Here is a 19,460-nt window from a genome sequence, read left to right on the forward strand (position 1 = left end):
CCACGCTGCTGGGAAATCCGCAGGAGTGAGTGCACTGCTGACGAAGCAGAGGATCCTGCCGACAGAGAATCACGGCCAGATGCTGATGATCTGCTCCTATATGTCACAGATCCAGTCTCCTCTATAGTCAAGGTTATGAAATTGCTCCCTTCTTGGGCTATACATTAAACCGGAGGAAAAGTATAATAATAACAATAATAATAATCGTTATTGTCACAAGTAGGCTTACATTAACATTGCAATAACGTTAGTGTGAAAGGCCCCTAGCTGCCACATTCTGGCGCCTGTTCGGGTACACAGAGGGAGAATTCAGAATGTCCAAATTACCTCACAGCGGGGGTGGATTCTCCGCTTGCCGACGCTGAAATCGCGTTCGTCGACGGGGCGGAGAATCCGTTTTGGCGCCCATATTTTTGTATTCTCCTCCCCCTGAAAAGCGGTGTCCTCTAGGAGGACACCGCACCGATTATCCTGAGGCCTGCCCCACAATGCTCCGTCCCCGACCGGCCGAGTTCCCGACGGCGTGGGTTACGTGTGTTCACACCATTTGGGAACCTCGCGTGGGAAGAGGTGGGCCAATCCACAGGCAGGGGGGTTCATTCGAGGCTGGGGGCACTGTGGGCGGGCGGTCCGGGTCCGCGGGCTGAGCCCGCCATGGAGAATGCGCATGCGATTTCAGCATCGGCAAGCGGAGAATCCACCCCCGCTGTTAGGTAATTTGGACATTCTGAATTCTCCCTCTGTGTACCCGAGCAGGTGCCGGTGTGTGGCGGCTAGGGGCTTTTCACAGTAACTTAATTGCAGTGTTAACTTGTAAGTTAAAATTTACAGGTTTGTTGGGGAGGATGAGACTTGATTTGAAGGGATGGAGTAGCCTCCCAATATCCCTAGCGGGCAGAGTTCAAACAATCAAGATGTATGTTCTGCCGAGGTTCCTATTCATGTTCCAATGCCTTCCTATTTTTCTCACTAAATCGTTCTTTGCTAGGGTGAACAAGTTAGTGAATTCCTTTTAAGGACAGGTAGGGTGCCAAGAATACATAGGGTGTACGTCCAGAGGAGCTGACAGTTGTGGGGTCGAACACTACCTAATTTCCTGGGCGTTCCCCTGGGCACCACAGCTTTCCCTGTTGGAGGAAATCTTACAGTTGGAGAGGATTGGAGGGGGATCTCGAATATCTAAGAGCGGACCATCTCATTGGAACCTATGCTGCTTGACCGGGTGAAGGTGAAATGGGAGGAATTGGGACCCATCAAGATGAGGATGTGAGGAATGAGACCACCTGTTGAGTAAATTCTACTGCATTATGCGCATGGCTCAGCCTGATCCAGCTCAAGGTGGTTCACAGAGCTCATCTAACCAAAACTAGGATGAGCGGGATCTTTGATGGAATGGAGGACAGGTGTGAGCAGTGCTCTCGAGGGCTCGCCAACCATATCCACATGTTCAGATCTTGTTCAAAGCTGGTGAGCTTCTGGGTCCCATTTAGCTCCATGTCAGCGGTTCTTAATATCAATATGGAGCTTTGTCCGTTGGTGGCCATTTTTGAAGTCCGTTGATGGCCATATTGGGGGTATCGAACTTGCCAGGGGTGAAGGCGGATGCGCTCACCTTTGCCTCGCTGATATTCCAAAGGCGAGTTCTGCTGGGTTGGAGAGCGTCTGCTCCGCCTAGTGCCTCGGCCTGGTTGGGTGACGTTAAAGACTTTCTATACCTGGAAAAGGTCAAGTACACTGTTGCGGGATTGGTGGAGGGATTCCACCCAAGGTGGCAGCCATTTATCTCATGCTTCAAGGAGTTATTTACTGTCAGCTCTTGGGGGGGGGCGGGGGGGGGGGGGGGGGGGATAGGTAGGGTTTATTGTGGGATCAGGGGGGATACATGGCGGGAGGAGGTTTGGATGCAGCCTTTGTTGTGGGTTTTTCTATATGACTATATCCCTGATTCCTTGTGTTGTTAACATGACAATTGTACCATGGGCAGCATGGTAGTATAGTGGTTAGCACAGTTGCTTCACAGCTCCAGGGTCCCAGGTTCGATTCCCGGCTTGGGTCACTGTCTGTGCGGAGTCTGCACCTTCTCCCCGTGTGTGCGTGGGTTTCCTCCGGGTGCTCCGGTTTCCTCCCAGAGTTCAAAGATGTGCGGGTTAGGTGGATTGGCCATGATAAATTGCCCTTAGTGTCCAAAAAATGTTAAGTGGGGGTTACTGGGTTACGGGGATCGGGTAGATACATGGGCTTCAGTAGGGTGCTCTTTTTAAGGGCCGGTGCAGACTCGATGGGACGAATGGCCTCCTTCTGCACTGTAAATTCCATGATTCTATGATTACATTTCTTACGTTTGAACAATTTTCAGAATTGTTTTGAAGTTTAGATTAATTCTGAAATCTTTCATAAAATATTATTTTTTTAGACAGTGAAGTGTAGAGGAAATGTCGCATCTCTGGAAAGTTTATTTGGTGAGGATCACATTGACTGGCATCTAAAGTTATAGGACTGGTAGAATACTTGGGTAGGTAGAGCACTCGATCATGAATTTAATTGCAAATGTTAGTGGATTATTACAGTCATGATGGTTGGGGGAAACTCAATGGGACTGAAAATTTAAATTGTCCTATTTCTCCATAAATTCCCAGTCTTAGACCATTGAGACTTCAGAATAGTTTTGTTCCTTTCCAAAATGCCGACACACTGCACAAAGACACACAAAGACACACTGCACAAAGGCGCACAAAGACACACATCTAACATTTCTGATCGATCCACGTATTGGACTAGATTTTGTGCAGGAGGTAGAAGGCTCACCACCGGAGCTGACATGGGGAGGCAACCCTACTTCAGCTGGAGGCGGGACACAGGAACGCACATTGCCAGCAATGGTCAGAGGGCCAGAAGCTCAGCAGCCTCAGCAGTGTCATCGCTGGGGCTGCACTGGCAAAAAGAGCATGCCTACATGACCGCGTACCCTGAAAGAAGGCTAAGTGACGTTGCAAAAAGTCAAGCAAGGGTAAAGCAAGCAGGTCCTGATGATCAGGTGGGGGTGGAGCCATTGCCATGGGAGAGATCATTGCTGCCAGGAGAATCCTGAGTGGGTCTTAGAGTGCCCGTAAAGGAAGCTCTAGCCCCCGATGGAACTAACTGGCAGGTCAACAGGTTTTACTGAATGTAAAATGTCTGTGGAAACAGAATGTGGCCTGTAATTGGGCAGTGCGATGGCAGAGTGGTTAGCACTACTGCCTCACAGCGCCAGGGACCCAGGTTTGATTCCCACCTGGGATGATTGTGTGGAGTTTGTACTTTCTCCCCGTGTCTGAATGGGTTTCCTCCGGGTATGTCAAAGATGTGCAGGTTAGGTGGATTGGACATGCTAAATTTCCCCTTAGGGTGAGATTACAGATGGGGAATAGGACTGTGGTGATACACCACTGCACTTCCCTACCATTGTACATAGTATATAAAAGTTGTGTGTGACGTGGCCCTGTAATACTGTGTATTGTACTGTAGGTCTGTAGAGGTTCGGTCACCGGTAGGTAACCCGACCTGGCCACGGAGAGCTCCGCCTTAGCCACTCCCCCGGGAGTTACGTATAAGAACCCTCTTCTGGGACCGGCCCCATTTTGTCTGGGGTCGTCTGTGTCGGGTCAGCCTCCCATGTCGTATATTAAAGCCTTAGTTAAAGTCTCACATGTCTTTGTGGTTCTTGACGCTTAGTGCATCAAGGACCTAGATAGGGTGGTCTTTCCAAGGGTCGGTGCAGATTCAATGAGCCAAATGGGCCTCTTTCTTTACTGTAGAGATTCTAGGATTATTGGTGACTTAATGGCTCAATTGGGATCCCAGCTGGTGTCTAATTTGCCACGTACCGACAAATTACAAAAATGATGTGGCAGCTGGAAGCACCACTATGCCTTCCTGCGCCAATTGCCAGCCTTTATGCCTCACAGCCCAACGCTAAAGTTCTCATAAATCTATGGCCATTGTCTTGGTGAGAATGTACCTGTAGTGGTCACTGCTCTCCTGCTTATCATTTTCATTACCATCACTAACCCGAGGTTTGACCTGGAATGAAACAGTTCTTCTGATGTGCCTTCATAATTGTGGAATCCCCCATGAATTCCTCTTACAATGAGTCATTGCGGTATTATCAGGTATTTCAGTACCCTAGAGGTTGAAGACCATTGGTTAAACCTAGGAGTTTACCATTGGCTGTTTTGTATGTAGCTCCACCCTGACTGGAGGGGTATAAGAACCGGTGCCGTCCCAGCAGCCCTCATGGTGTACCGAAGCTGCTGGGGAACAGTTCTAGTCTATTAAAGCCTTCAGTTATGTTACTACCTCGTTTTAATAGTAATTGATTGTGCATCAATTTAATAGACTACTCCTTAAACTGAAAGGATGGATCTCCGAATCAAGCCGGTGTGTCTGCAACTCAGCCCCCACGCAGAGAACTCGGCGACGATCTTCAAGCACTGGCTGACGTGCTTTAAAGGCTACCTCGAGACGGCCGGAGGCCCCTCAGGAGAACAGAAACTGCATCTCCTGCACTCAAGGGTAAGCCCTGGGATCTACACCCTCATCGAGGAGGCAGAGGACTTCGATGCAGCGATCGAACTGTTAAAAGGACATTATATCCGTCCTGTAAATCAGGTCGACGCACGTCACCTGCTTGCAACAAGACGGCAAAGCCCCGGGGAATCGTTGGAGGAGTTCTACCGCGCGCTACTGGTGCTGGGCAGAAACTGTGGCTGCCCGCAAGTTTCGGGGAGCGAGCACATGGCACTCCTAATCCGGGCTGCCTTCATAGCAGGTATGAGTTCCTCAGAGATCCGCCAGCAGCTCTTAGAAAAAGACACCCTGGGACCTAAAGAGGCACGGGCCCTGGCAGGGTCCATGGACGTTGCCTCCAGAAATGCACAATCCTATGTGCCCGACTGCGCGGCAGCCCCCTGGGCAGTGTGGCATCCCACAGCAGCAGCCCCACAGACTTTCCCCGTGTCCTCGCAGGCCTGCGCTGTAAGACGGGCTGCTATCTCCGTCGGGCCCCGTTGTTTCTTCTGCGGGCAGGCGAAGCACCCCCGCCAGCGCTGCCCTGCCCACACCTCCACCTGCAAAGGGTGCGGCAAGAAGGGCCATTTTGTGGGGGTCTGCCAGGCACAAGCGGTGGCCGCGGTCGACAGCGGCGACTCCGGACCGCCGCAGCAATCTTCTCTTCGGGCACCAGGCGGCAGCATTCACCGCCACCCCCCTATCCTAGGGCCACATGCTGCCCACGGACGCTGCCATTTGTTCCTCGGGCACCACGCTGGACGGATGTGCGCCGTCATTTTGTCCATCCCCGACCACCATGTGCGACCCATGGGAGACGCCATCTTGGATGGGGCCCCAGGGCTCCAGCATGGCCGACTACATGCTGCCTGATCAAAACCAGCAACTACTTGATCTGGCCTCGGTGACTCTGGACCAAAATTGACCTCGGACACTCTCAACAGTCTTCATCAACGGCCACGAGACGTCCTGCGTGAATGACTCTGGGAGCACGGAGAGCTTTATACAGCCCGACACGGTAAGGCGCTGTTCACTTATTACCCACCCTGTAAACCTAAGAATCTCCCTGGCCTCTGGTTCACACTCAGTGGAGATAAAGGGGTTCTGCCTAGCAAACCTCACGGTTCAAGGCAGGAAATTCAACAATTTCCGCCTTTATGTCCTGCCGCACCTCTGCACGGCTACACTCCTGGGGTTGGATTTCCAATGTAACTTGCAAAGCCTGACCTTCAAATTCGGCGTCCCTATACCCCCCCTTACTGTCTGTGGCCTCGTGACCCTTAAGGTCGACCCGCCTTCCCTGTTTGTGAACGGCACCCCGGATTGCAAACCCATCGCCACCAGGAGCAGACGGTACAGTGCCCAGGACCGGACCTTCATCAGGTCAGAACTCCAAAGGCTACCGAGGGAAGGGGTTATTGAAGCTAGGAACAGTCCCTGGAGAGCTCAAGTAGTGGTGGTAAAGACCGGGGAGAAACATAGGATGCTCATTGACTACAGTCAGACCATCAATAGGTTTATGCAGCTGGACGCGTACCCTCTCCCCCGCATATCCGACCTGGTAAACAGGATCGCGCAATATAATGTCTTCTCCGCAGTGGATCTCAAGTCCGCCGACCACCAGCTACCCCTCCGCACTAGTGACCGCAAATACACTGCCTTCGAAGCAGATGGGCGGCTCTATCATTTTTTAAAGGTTCCCTTTGGTGTCACTAACGGGGTCTCGGTCTTCCAACGTGAGATGGACCGAATGGTTGACCGGTACCGCTTGCGCGCAACGTTTCCGTACCTTAATAACGTCACCATCTGCGGCCATGACCAGCAGGACCACGACACTAACCTCTGAAAATTTCTCCAGACCGATAAAATCCTTAACTTAACGTATAATAAGGATAAATGCGTATTTAGCAACGACCATCCAGCCATTCACGGCTACGTAGTGCGAAATGAAGTTATAGGCTCCGACCCTGAATGCATGCGCCCCCTCATGGAGTTCCCCCTCCCTCACTGCCCCAAGGCCCTGAAGCGCTGCCTCGGGTTTTTCAGTTATTACAGTGGGTCTCTAACTACGCAGCCAAAGCCCGTCCCCTAATCCAGTCCACAACCTTCCCCCTGTCGACGGAGGCCCGCCAGGTCTTCAGCCGCATCAAAGCAGACATTGCAAAGGCCACGATGCGCGCCATCGATGAGTCCCTCACCTTCCAGGTCGAGAGCGATGCGTCTGACGTAGCTCTGGCTGCCACCCTCAACCAAGCGAGCAGACCCGTGGCCTTCTTCTCCCGTACGCTCCATGCTTCCGAAATTTGCCATTCCTCGGTCGAAAAAGAGGCACAAGCCATAGTAGAAGCTGTGCGACATTGGAGGCATTACCTGGCCGGCAGGAGATTCGCTCTCCCCATTGACCAACGGTCAGTGTTTGAGAATGCACAGCGGGGCAAGATAGAAAACGACAAGATCTTGCGGTGGAGGATAGAACTCTCCACCTACAACTACGAGATCTTGTATCGTCCCTGGAAGCTAAACGAGACTCCTGATGCCCTGTCCCGCGGCACATGTGCCACCGCAAAAGTGGACCGCCTGCGAGCCCTCCACGAGGACCTCTGCCACCCGGGGGTCCCTCGCTTTTTCCACTTTGTTAAGATCCGCAACCTGCCCTTCTCCATCGAGGAGGTCAGGACAGCCACCAGGGACTGCCAAATCTGTGCGGAGTGCAAACCGCACTTCTACCAGCCAGAGAAAGCGCACCTGATAAAGGCTTCCCGTCCCTTTGAGCGCCTCAGCATGGACTTCAAAGGCCCCTCCCCTCCACCGACCGCAACACGTACTTCCCGAACGTGAGTGATGAGTACTCCCAGTTCCCATTCGCCATCCCCTGCCCAGACATGACCGCAACCACCGTCATCAAGGCCCTCCAGGGTATCTTTACACTGTTCGTTTACCCCGCGTACAACCACAGTGATAGAGGGTCCTCCTTTATGAGCGACGAACTGTGTCAATTCCTGCTCAACAGGGGCATCGCCTCAAGCATAGAACATAGAACATAGAACATTACAGCGCAGAACAGGCCCTTCGGCCCTCGATGTTGTGCCGACCTTCGAAAGCACTCTAAAGCCCATCTACACAATTCCCTTGTCGTCCATATGTTTATCCAATGACCAATTGAATACCCTTAGTGTTGGCGAGTCCACTACTGTTGCAGGCAGGGCATTCCACACCCTGACTACTCTCTGAGTAAAGAACCTACCTCTGACATCTGTCTTATATCTATCTCCCCTCAATTTAAAGCTATGTCCCCTCTTGCTAGACATCACCATCTGAGGAAAAAGGCTCTCACTGTCCACCCTATCCAATCCTCTGATCATCTTGTATGCCTCAATTAAGTCACCTCTTAACCTTCTTCTCTCTAACGAAAACAGCCTCAAGTCCCTCAGCCTTTCCTCATAAGATCTTCCCTCCATACCAGGCAACATTCTGGTAAATCTCCTCTGCACCCTTTCCAATGCTTCCACATCCTTCCTATAATGCGGCGACCAGAATTGCATGCAATACTCCAAATGCGGCCGCACCAGAGTTTTGTACAGCTGCAACATGACTTCATGGCTCCGAAACTCAATCCCTCTACCAATAAAAGCTGACACACCGTACGCCTTCTTAACAACCCTCTCGACCTGAGTGGCAACTTTCAGGGATCTATGTACATGGACACCGAGATCTCTCTGCTCATCCACACTGCCAAGAATCTTACCATTAGCCAGTACTCTGTCTTCCTGTTATTCCTTCCAAAATGAATTACCTCACACTTTTCTGCAAACTCCATTTGCCACCTCTCAGCCCAGCGCTGCAGCTTATCTATGACCCTCTGTAACTTGTAACATCCTTCCGCACTGTCCACAACTCCACCGACTTTAGTGTCATCTGCAAATTTACTCACCCATCCTTCTACGCCCTCCTCCAGGTCATTTATAAAAATGACAAATAGCAGTGGCCCCAAAACAGATCCTTGTGGTACAGCACTAGTAACTTGGCTCCAGTCTGAACATTTCCCATCAACCACCACCCTTTGTCTTCTTCCAACTAGCCAATTTCTGATCCAAACTGCTAAATCACCCTGAATCCCATGCCTCCGTATTTTCTGCAGTAGCCTACCGTGGGGTAGCTTATCAAACGCTTTACTGAAATTCATATACACCACATCAACTGCTTTACCCTCATCCACCTGTTTGGTCATCTTCTCAAAGAACTCAATAAGGTTTGTGAGGCACGACCTACCCTTCACGAAACCGTGTTGACTATGTCTAATCAAATTATTCCTTTCCAGATGATTATACACCCTATCTCTTATAAACCTTTCCAAGATTTTGCCCACAACAGAAGTAAGGCTCACTGGTCTATAGTTACCGGGATTGTCTCTTCTCCCCTTCTTGAACAAGGGGACAACATTTGCTATCCTCCAGTCTTCTGGCACTATTCCTGTTGACAAAGATGACTTAAAGATCAAAGCCAAAGGCTCAGCAATCTCCTCCCTAGCTTCCCAGAGAATCCTAGGATAAATCCCATCCAGCCCAGGGGACTTATCTATTTTCACCCTTTCCAGAATTGTTAACACCTCCTCCTTATGAACCTCAAGCCCTTCTAGTCTAGTAGCCTGAATCTCAGTAGACTCCTCGAAAACATTGTCTTTTCCTGTGTGAAAACTAACGAAAAATATTCATTTAGCACCTCTCCTATCTCCTCGGACTCCAAGCACAACTTCCCATTACTGTCCCTGACTGGCCCTACTCTTACCCTAGTTATTCTTTTATTCCTGACATATCTATAGAAAGCTTTAGGGTTATCCTTGAGCCTACCTGCCAAAGATTTCTCATGTCCCCTCCTGGCTCTTCTTAGCTCTCTCTTTAGGTCCTTCCTAGCTAACTTGTAATTCTCGAGCGCCCTTACTGAACCTCCATGTCTCATCTTTACATAAGCCTCCTTCTTCCTCTTGACGAGTGTTTCGACTGCCTTAGTAAACCACAGTTCCCTTGCTCGACCACTTCCTCCCTGCCTGACAGGCACATACTTATCAAGGACACGCAGTAGCTGTTCCTTGAACAAGCTCCACATTTCCATTGTGCCCATCCCCTGCAGTTTTCCTCTCCATCTGATGCACCCTAAGTCTTGCCTCATCGCATCATAATTGCCTTTCCCCCAGATATAACTCTTGCCCTGCGGTATATACCTATCCCTTTCCATCACTAAAGTAAACATAATCGAATTGTGGTCACTATCACCAAAGTGCTCACCTACCTCCAAATCTAACACCTGTCCTGGTTCATTACCCAGTACCAAATCCAGTACGGCCTCGCCTCTCGTTGGCCTATCTACATACTGTGTCAGGAAACCCTCCTGCACACATTGGACAAAAACGGACCCATCTAAAGTACTCGAACTATAATGTTTCCAGTCAATATTTGGAAAGATAAAATCCCCCTTAACAACTACCCTGTTGCTTTCGCTCCTATCCAGAATCATCTTTGCAATCCTTTCCTCTACATCTCTGGAACTTTTCGGAGGCCTATAGAAAACCCCTAACGGGGTGACCTCTCCTTTCCTGTTTCTAACCTCAGCCCATAATACCACAATCGACGAGTCCTCATCAAACGTCCTTTCTGCCACCGTAATACTGTACTTGACTAACAAAACAATGCTACCCCTCCCCCTCTTTTACCACCTTCCCTGAGCTTACTGAAATATCTAAACCCCGGCACCTGCAACAACCATTCCTGTCCCTGCTCTATCTATTTCTCCGAAATGGCCACAACATCAAAGTCCCAGGTACCAACCCATGCCACAAGTTCACCCACCTTATTCCGGATGCTCCTGGCATTGAAGAAGACACACTTTAAACCACCTTCCTACCTGCCGGTACACTCCTGCAACTTTAAAACCTTACTCATGACCTCATTACTCTCATTTTCCTGTATACTGGAGCTACAATTCAGGTTCCCACACCCCTGCTGAACTAGTTTAACCCCTCCCGAAGAGCATTAGCAAATTTCCCCCCCAGGATATTGGTACCCCTCTGGTCCAGGTGTAGGCCATCCCGTTTGTAGATGTCCCACCGACCCCAGAATGAGCCCCAATTATCCAGAAATCTGAAACCCTCCCTCCTGCACGATCCCTGTAGCCACGTGTTCAACACCTCTCTTTCCCTAGTCCTCGTCTCGCTATCACGTGGCATGGGTAACAACCCAGAGATAATAACTCTGTTTGTCCTAGCTCTAAGTTTCCACCCTAGCACCCTGAATTCCTGCCTTACATCCCTATCCCTTTTCCTACCTATGTCGTTGGTACCTATGTGGACCACGACTTGGGGCTGCTCCCCCTCCTCCTCCCCCTTAAGGATCCCGAAAACACGATCCGAGACATCACGCACCCTGGCACCTGGGAGGCAACACACCAACCGCGAGTCTCTCTCGTTCCCACAGAATCTCCTATCTATCCCCCTAACTATGGAGTCTCCAATGACTAATGCTCTACTCCTCTCCCCCCTTCCCTTCTGAGCAACAGGGACAGACTCTGTGCCAGAGACCTGCACCCCATGGCTTACCCCTGGTAATTTCCCCCCCCCCCCCCCAACAGTATCCAAAGCGGACGACCAGTTACAACCCCCAGGGAAATGGGCAGGTAGAGAGCGAGAACGAAACGGTCTGGAAGACCGTCCTACTGGCCCAACGGTCCAGGCCCTCCCAGTCTCCCGCTGGCAAGAAGTCCTCCTGGAGGCCCTCCACGCCATCCGGCCACTGCTCTCTACAACTACCAACCAGACACCTCACGAACATCTCCTTATTTTCCCCAGAAATTCCTCCTCCGGGACCTCGCTCCCGACTTGGCTAGCAACACCCGGACCCATCCTGCTCCGAAAATACGTGTGGGCGCACAAGTCGGACCCGTTGATCAAGAGGGTCCACCTGCTGCACGCTAACCCCCAGTACGCCTACATGGCATTCCCTGACAGCCGGCAATATATGGTCTCCCAATGGGACCTGCCGCCCGCCGGAATCCCACGTGCACCCGAACCACCCCCCCCCCCCTCCACAGCACCTCACAGGAGGGTCAGTCCTCCTGCCGCCCCTACCTAGGCCCTCCCACCCACCGACGCCCCCTACAGGCACCCCCCTCTCTTGTCAACCGTTTGCCCCACCAGCGCCGTCTAGGGGTGGCGAAGCTGCCATGGAGGCCAAAGCCACACTCCCAGAGTCGCAGATGCCCCGAACCCCACCAGAATCACCACCGAGGCTCAGACGATCCAGGAGGACGACCAGGCCACCCGACCGACTGATTGCTTCAGTATAACCGATCTGTAACTGTAAGTGAACACTGACTGTATATATCTTCCACGATTGTAAATATTGTCTAAAACCCTGTAAGGAGGTATCACGGTACCTCCATATCTGATCATACCACGTTAAATGCAATCGTAACCACTGGCCACCACCCCCGCCGGACTCTTTTTTAACAGGGGGTGAATGTGGTATTATCAGGTTTTGCAATACCCGAGAGGCTGAAGACCATTGGTTAAACCTAGGAGTTCACCATTGGCTGTTTTGTATGTAGCTCCGCCCTGATAGGTGGGGTATAAGGACCGGTGCCGTCCCAGCAGCCCTCACTCTGCACCGAAGCTGCTGGGGAACAGGTCTAGTCAATTAAAGCCTTCAGTTATGTTACTACCTGTGGTATTATCAGATATTACAGTACCCAAGAGGCCGAAGATCATTGGTTAAACCTAGGAGTTTACCATTGGCTGTCGGTATGTAGCTCCGCCTTGACAGGCGGGGTATAAGAACTGGTGCCGTCCCAGCAGCCCTCACTTTCTGTACCGAAGCTGCTGGGGAGCAGTTCTAGTCGATTAAAGCTTTCAGTTATGTTGCAACCTCGTCTTTGTGTGTAATTGATCGTGCATCACTACCTCATTTTAATAGTAATTGATCGTGCATCAGTCATCAAATTATTTTTTCCTCATTCTTTACTTGGGTTTGCTCTTGTATGTGCATTCTCTGGCAGCACTAAATATGGATGTTTACTTCATTCGTATTTTTTCCTGAAGTTCTATGTCCCACTGCTCAGGTAGACCTTGTCTCCAAGATGCACATCAGAATGTCATGTTAAAATTATTTCGTGGCTGCAAGTTTCCAAATTCCTTCCAAGGTTGGGTTGATATTATCCTGGCAAAATATTAATAACACAGGGTGTACATTATTCGTCTGCAAAATAATGATAAAACTGATCGCAGGTACTGAAATGATACAAAAAAAATCAGAGGGAAAATTCCCATTGTTGCTGAGATGATGTTGAAGCTGCAAAACTCAAATTCATGTGTATAACAAGATGACATCTTTCTCTGCATGCTGTTCACTTTTCAGAGATTTTGATGGTCCGTGATCAGTGTGTCTCAGCACATATGTCTATTGAAACAGAACTTCTAACTTTTGAAGTATTTTTGAAGAACATTGCCCTGCAAATTGAATTTATTTTTCACCTTTCAGTCCCCAATTATTTTGGTTGCCATGGCAGCGGAGAAATAACAATATCCTCAGCCGACAAAGCTTTTATTAGTGTCTATTTTAATTTTAAATGCCAAGGTACAAAATGCTTTTGTCAGTAAACAAATTACATATGTGCAATTAAAGTTCTGGTTCAATCCTTAGCCAAGTTCAAAGAGGTACATTTAAATCAAATGACATATTATTCCCTGTGAATTAGAAAAGAGACAAAAGAAAGAACTTGCCTTTGTCAAACATCTGCCGAACTCCCGAGTACACAAAATGCTTCACATTTTTGCGAAGGACAGGCACAATTGTTAGACAAGCAACAATTTGTGCACGACAAGGCTCCGCAAGCAGGGAATCAGTTAACCGGCTAATTAATCTGTCAGTGTGGTGTTGGTTGAGAAATCAGCATTGAACAGGATACAAGAGAACAACTCTCTTGCTGTTCTCTTAATAACATTTTGGGATTTTTCTTACATCCAATCTTAATAGACATGATTTCAAATGAACATCTTATTCAAAACACAGCCGCTCCAACAGTGCAGCACTCTCACAGTATTTCATTAGCAAGTCAGCCTGGAGTAGGACTTGAACCGACAACGAGGCAAGGCTTCAATGTTGATTTAAAATTGCTCAAACGTAGTTTGAATCATTTCAGTTTGAACCGGTTGTTCCCTTAAAAAAAAAGTCGGTTTTAAGTTCTGTGGTGAAATTTATCCCACAATTCTTTTTCTTTTAAAAGTTTAGAGTACCCAGTTCTTTTCTTTCCAATTATGGGGCAATTTAGCATGGCCACTCCACCTACCCTGTACATCTTTGGATTGTGGGGGCAAACCCATGCAAACAGGGAGAATGTGCAAACTCCACACGGATGGTGACCCGTGGCCAGGATCGAACCTGGGCCATCGGCGTTGTGAGGCAGTAAATGTATCCCACAATTAGGCTCCTTATCCTCATGATTGGTGGAGACTGGTTAAAAAACTACTTTAATATGGAGCAGGATTTCAGAAGAAAAGAGCACAAAATACTTATTTTTAAATTAGGAGGGTTCTCTTTACGCTGTACGCTGTGGAAAATACAGAGACAGTTGTGGGGCAGATTCTCACAAATCCTCCTGTGTTCAGAAAGGTTCCCAGTAGAGCCGGCTTCCACATTGCTGGAGGAGGTGCTGACGACAGGGGGACTGGCGAAGGGGGTAGTATCGGCGGTTTACGGCCTATTTTGGGAGAGGAGAAGGCGCCTCTAGAAAGGATCAAGGCAAAGTGGGAGGAAGAGTTGGGAGAGGGTATGGAGGAGAGGTTCTGATGTGAGATGCTCCAGAGTGTGTGGGGTTGGGGCTGATACAGTTGAAGGTTGTGTGTAGAGCGCACCTTACAAGGGTGAGAATGAGCCAGCTCTTTGAAGGGGTAGAAGATGTATGTGAACATTGCGGGGGGGGGGGGGGGGGGGGGGGGGGGGGGGGGGCGGGGGGGGCGCAAACCACATTCATATGTTTTGGTCCTGTCCAAAGCTGGAGGATTACTGGAAGGAGGTGTTTAGGATAATCTCTAAAGTGGTGCACGTGAAACTGGACCCGGGCCCCCGGGAGGACATATTTGGGGTGTCGGACCAGCCAGGGTTGGAAACGGGTGCGGAGGCAGGTGTTGTAGCCTTTGCCTCGTTGATCGCCCGAAGGCGGATTATGTTGGAGTGGAGATCAATTTCTCCACCCTGTGCCCTGGCGTGGCGGGGGGACCTGCTGGAATTCTTGAAAAAGTCAAATTTGAACTGAGGGGAAGGATGGAGGGATTCTACAATTCATGTGCGTTATTCATTATGCACTTTTGAGAATTGTATCACGTCGAACATTTGGGGGGTTGGGGGTTGGGGGCTGGGAGGGTTGAGGGAGGGGGGACTGAATGTGTTAATGGTGACTATGGGTGATTCCTGAATTCTCTTTGTCATTATTTTATGCTAACATGCGGGCAATTGTTTGGGGGTTTGGTGGGAGGATGGGATCATTGTTATTGTTATGGGGATTGACATTACATTCGTTACTGACTATTGTTTATTGTTGGGTGTAAATTTGGGAGAAAATGTGAAAAAGGAGGAGAATAAAAAACTAGTTAAAAAAAAAAATCCTCCTGTGTTACCTCCTACCCATCAGTAAAGACGTCATTCCGGAAACCCAATGTGGTTTCTGGCCATCCAGGGGAAGCTGGATTCTCCGCCTTGCGAGGCTGGAGATGCGAATCGCGATTGGGAAGGGAATCGGGCATTCGGCAAAAATTGAGGTTCACGCCCTGTGCCAGTGGGGGCATGCAAAACCGGCAATTGCATGTTTTCAAATGTGATTAGCAGCTTGGACACTTCATACTCTGCTCTTTGGCAATGTTCCGCACCTCTCAGGTGGAGGTCTCGCAGGCGCAAATTACCACAAGTATTTACAAACAGGGACTGGGCGACATGGCTGTGGAGGGGGGAGCAGGAAAATAAAACCATGGAAAACTGTCAGGCTTGTTGGGGGGCAGCAGCTGCCTGGCCGGGCTCAGTAGTGAGGAGCGACTTGGTGCTGAGTTTGTGGACTCGGGGTGTCCCCCTTGGGATAGGGTTGGATGAGCTCAGACCGCCGCCATTGCTGCAGTTTGTCCTTCAAACGCACCCCTTTGGTGCTACTTCCAGGCTCCTGGCTGCTCACACTGCTGAGTGCTGCATGTATCGCCTGTATGCTCAGAAGGCCTCTGGTCATCTGGAAGCCTACCCAGGCCACACCTCTAGACACCCTCATACCCCAACTGTATCATTACGAGGATGGGCATGGCCAAGCTCAATCAGAGGGCCACCAGGTGTTGGCAGTCCTCAGAAGCACTACCCCACTCCAGAGGAAATCATAGAATCTCCAAAATGCAGAAGGAAACCATTTGGCCCATCGAGTCTGCACCGACCCTTGGAAAGAGCACCGTATCTAGACCCATGCCCCACCTATCCCTGTAACCCAATACCCCACCTAATCATTTGGATACTAAAGGGCAATTTAGCAGATCTTTGGACTGTGGGAGGAAACCGGTGCACCCGGAGGAAACCCATGCAGATATGGGGAGAAAGTGCAAATTCCACACTGACAGTGACCCAAGTCCTGACAGACACCATCCTTGTTTTATGATGATGAAGGCTCACAATGAGTCAAAAGCCACTATGTTTAATGTAAGGATTAATTAATGTTTAATTAATAATCCAGAGAACTTCACAGTGTTCTGAATATTTAAAAATCTCAAAAGAAAATGATGATATTAATAAAAGTGCACATGAATCAGTTGAACTTTCGCAAAGCCCAGTCATTACTGTCCTTCAGCACAGAACCCAGTCTTTCTACCTGGCCTGCCCTGTATGTGATTCCAGTCTTAGAGTGGCATTCCATTCAATTATCACAGAATCATAGAATCCCTATAGTGCTGAAGGAGGCCATTCAACCCATCAAGTCTGCACCAACCCATTGAAAGTGCACCCTACCTAAGCCCATTCCTCGCAACCCTAAACTGCACATCTTTGGACATCAAGGGGAAATTTAGCAAGGCCAATCCATTTAAACTGCACATCTTTGGACTGTGGGAGGAAACCACCCAGAGGAAACCCACGCAGACCCCGGGAGAACATGCAAACTCCACACAGTCACCGAAGGTCGGAATCGAACTCGGTTTCCTGGCGATGTGAGGCAGCAGTGCTAACCACTGTGCCGCCGTGCCGACAATAAATATAAATCAGTTCACGAATTTGCATGTCATCCTTGCACATGGGTCAAGCTAATCTTCTCTATATCGTTCCAATTTTAGTATATGTGCTCGCTGAAGCGAGCAAAATAGTGAACTGCTACCAACGGTTCTAAAGGCAAGCGCATCACCATCTTCTCATGGCAACTGGGGTTGGGAAAACATGTCAATTTTGCCAGTGCTGAGTTTTTTCAAAAAAAGGGAAAAGTAGGGCTGCAATGCATTGACATTAACAATCTCTAAGGGTTAGTAACAGTGTAAAATTAGTGGGATGGCTTAGAGTTATAGGGCCACCGCAGGTGAATACGGAGGCCCCAGTGATACATGTCAATTATAATGTGCCAATTCCGGTGCCAGAATAGTTATCAGGGCAGGATGAGGGCAGGTGAGGAATGCCACTCTCATCCCAATTGATGTCAATTGAACAAGTTAAAAAGCCTCTTAAAAACTTGTTGAAGGGCATGGGTGGAGTATTTAAAGGGTGCACAGTATGAGAAGCTGTCAGCATCTGGAACAGCTGTAGGGAGGCGGATACACAGTGGGGAGCCAGTCAAGGGCATCATCCCAGTCTCATAAGAATGTCAAGTGGAACAAAAGGAAACTCGGCACTTGATACATAGGTGCTCTTGGAACTGTGCAGGTGGCAGGGAGAGTGGCATTCAGTGCTCACCATTAAATGGGGTCATCACGGTCACCCTCCCCCCTCCCACTCGTGGCAAAGATTCGGTCCAATCATAGGGCAATGGTGCCTACACAGCACAGAAGAAGGTCATTTGATCAAGTAGATGCTGGGTCTCTGTAGGACAATCCAGTCAGGCCAATTTCTGTCCTCTTCGTCCTCTCCGTTTACCTCTCTCAAGTGCCCACCCATGATATCTAATTCTGGCAAAATAATAATTCTGCTAGAAATAGACAGCCTCCCTATAGTTACAAATGTCACTGGCACTTTGCAATCAAAGGAAACCTTGCCCCATTATAACTAGCCATTCAAGTGGATTTTTAAATTTGTTTGCTGTTGCGTTGTGTGGAACATGAATGTGGTAGTACCAGGTATTGCGGTACCTAAGAGGCTGATGACCATTGGTTAGACCCAGGAGTCTACCATTGGCTGTTGTTACGTAGCTCCGCCTGTCAGATACGGTGCTGTCCCAGCAGCCTTCACTTTCTGTGCCAAAGCTGCTGGGGAACAAGTTCTAGTAGATTAAAGCCTTCAGTTATGAAATCACTTCGTCTTGAGTGTAATTGATCGCGCATCAATGAACAAAGCAGTGTTTATTACCCATGCAGACTGTGGAACTGGAGTCATGTGTAGCAGGTTCCATTATTCTTGGCAATAACCAAGCAGTCATTTAGCTGGTGCCAGCCCACAAACTACTAGATTTACTGAATTCAATTTCACAACTTGCTATACTGGCATTTGAACTCAAGACCTCTGAGTTACTCACCAGCACCATTACTGCTTGGCCAGAAGGCCCCACGGCATACATTGCAAAATATATCCATACCAGTCCTTCATCCACATATCAGCACTTATCACTGGAGCACTGGCCAACTGTCAACATTAGGCCAGATGAAATGTTGAGTCCTGTGAATGGTGGCAGAGTTATTCATCAGACACGAGTGAGGCACAGCCAAAATCCTGACAAAGAAATTCAGCTTGTGGATTTTCCAATGGTTTGCACGCTCAGCTCTTTTGACTTGACTGTTAGTTGCCGTACAATAACAAAGGCCAAAGCCTTTTTGTTTTATTCTCGTGGCGCAATATAACTATCAGTAAAAGCGGCTTGAATCAAAATTGTGCGTGACAGGATCTTCCCAAGCCAACACCAGCGAGCCTGGTAACGCTATTAAATGTTAATTTGTCCCCTCAACGAGCCTCACGGGCTCCTCGCCGCAAATGGAGGCTCGCCAGCCGATTAGCCGGCAGCGCGCTCGCCAGCCCCCCACTAACAAGGCCGGGCAGCACTTAAACAGCTCTTGCTCAGCCAACCCCAGCCAGCTCTCAACAATGGCACCCAGGAAACCAGCCCCAAGATTCGGGGATGCATACCTGGGGAGGTTGTTAGACGCCGTGGAGGCCAGGAGGGATGTCCTGTTCTCCTGAGGGTCCAGGAGAGTCAGCCACAAGGCAGCCAGTGCTGCCGGGGATGATGTGGCGGCAGCTGTCAGTTCGGGCAGTGCGATCATGAGGACTGGCCTCCAGTGCAGGAAGAAGGTCAATGACCTACACCGGGCAGCACAAGTGAGTAGACACCAATACCAGCCCCCGCCTCCCCCCCTACCCCCCCTCCCAGGGATCATCCACCCCCCCCCCAATTCCCCATGAAACTCCCAACATCCCCTCCATACCCTCCCCCTTCAATCCCCCCAACCCTCTCTTCACACCCCTCCTCCCACTACTGTGAACCATGCGTGTGACTAACGATGCCTCTCCTGTGTCTCCTCAGAAAAAGATCTCCCATAATCATCGGGAGAGGGTCCAGACTGGCGGAGTGCCGGAATTAAGAATCCTCACATCCTTCAAGGAGCGTGCCCTGGAGATGACTGGGGTGGCCGAGGACAGATTGGTATTGGTCACCCACAGGGAGGCTGGCGGACCCCGCAGGGGTGAGGAACCACCGGCTCCAACCAGAGGACCTTT

At 49.7% G+C, this 19,460-nt stretch overlaps 1 non-coding gene across 1 annotated transcript; it reads right to left on the reverse strand.

Annotated features, from left to right (window-relative positions):
• Positions 1-16,799: 16,799 nt before the first annotated feature.
• Positions 16,800-16,905, reverse strand: LOC140430600 (U6 spliceosomal RNA). Its single transcript, XR_011949467.1, has one exon. It is a non-coding gene; the product is annotated as a U6 spliceosomal RNA (small nuclear RNA).
• Between the last annotated feature and the right edge of the window lie 2,555 nt (positions 16,906-19,460).

Source organism: Scyliorhinus torazame, chromosome 1, assembly GCF_047496885.1.
Source record: "Scyliorhinus torazame isolate Kashiwa2021f chromosome 1, sScyTor2.1, whole genome shotgun sequence".
Classification (NCBI taxonomy): domain Eukaryota; kingdom Metazoa; phylum Chordata; class Chondrichthyes; order Carcharhiniformes; family Scyliorhinidae; genus Scyliorhinus; species Scyliorhinus torazame.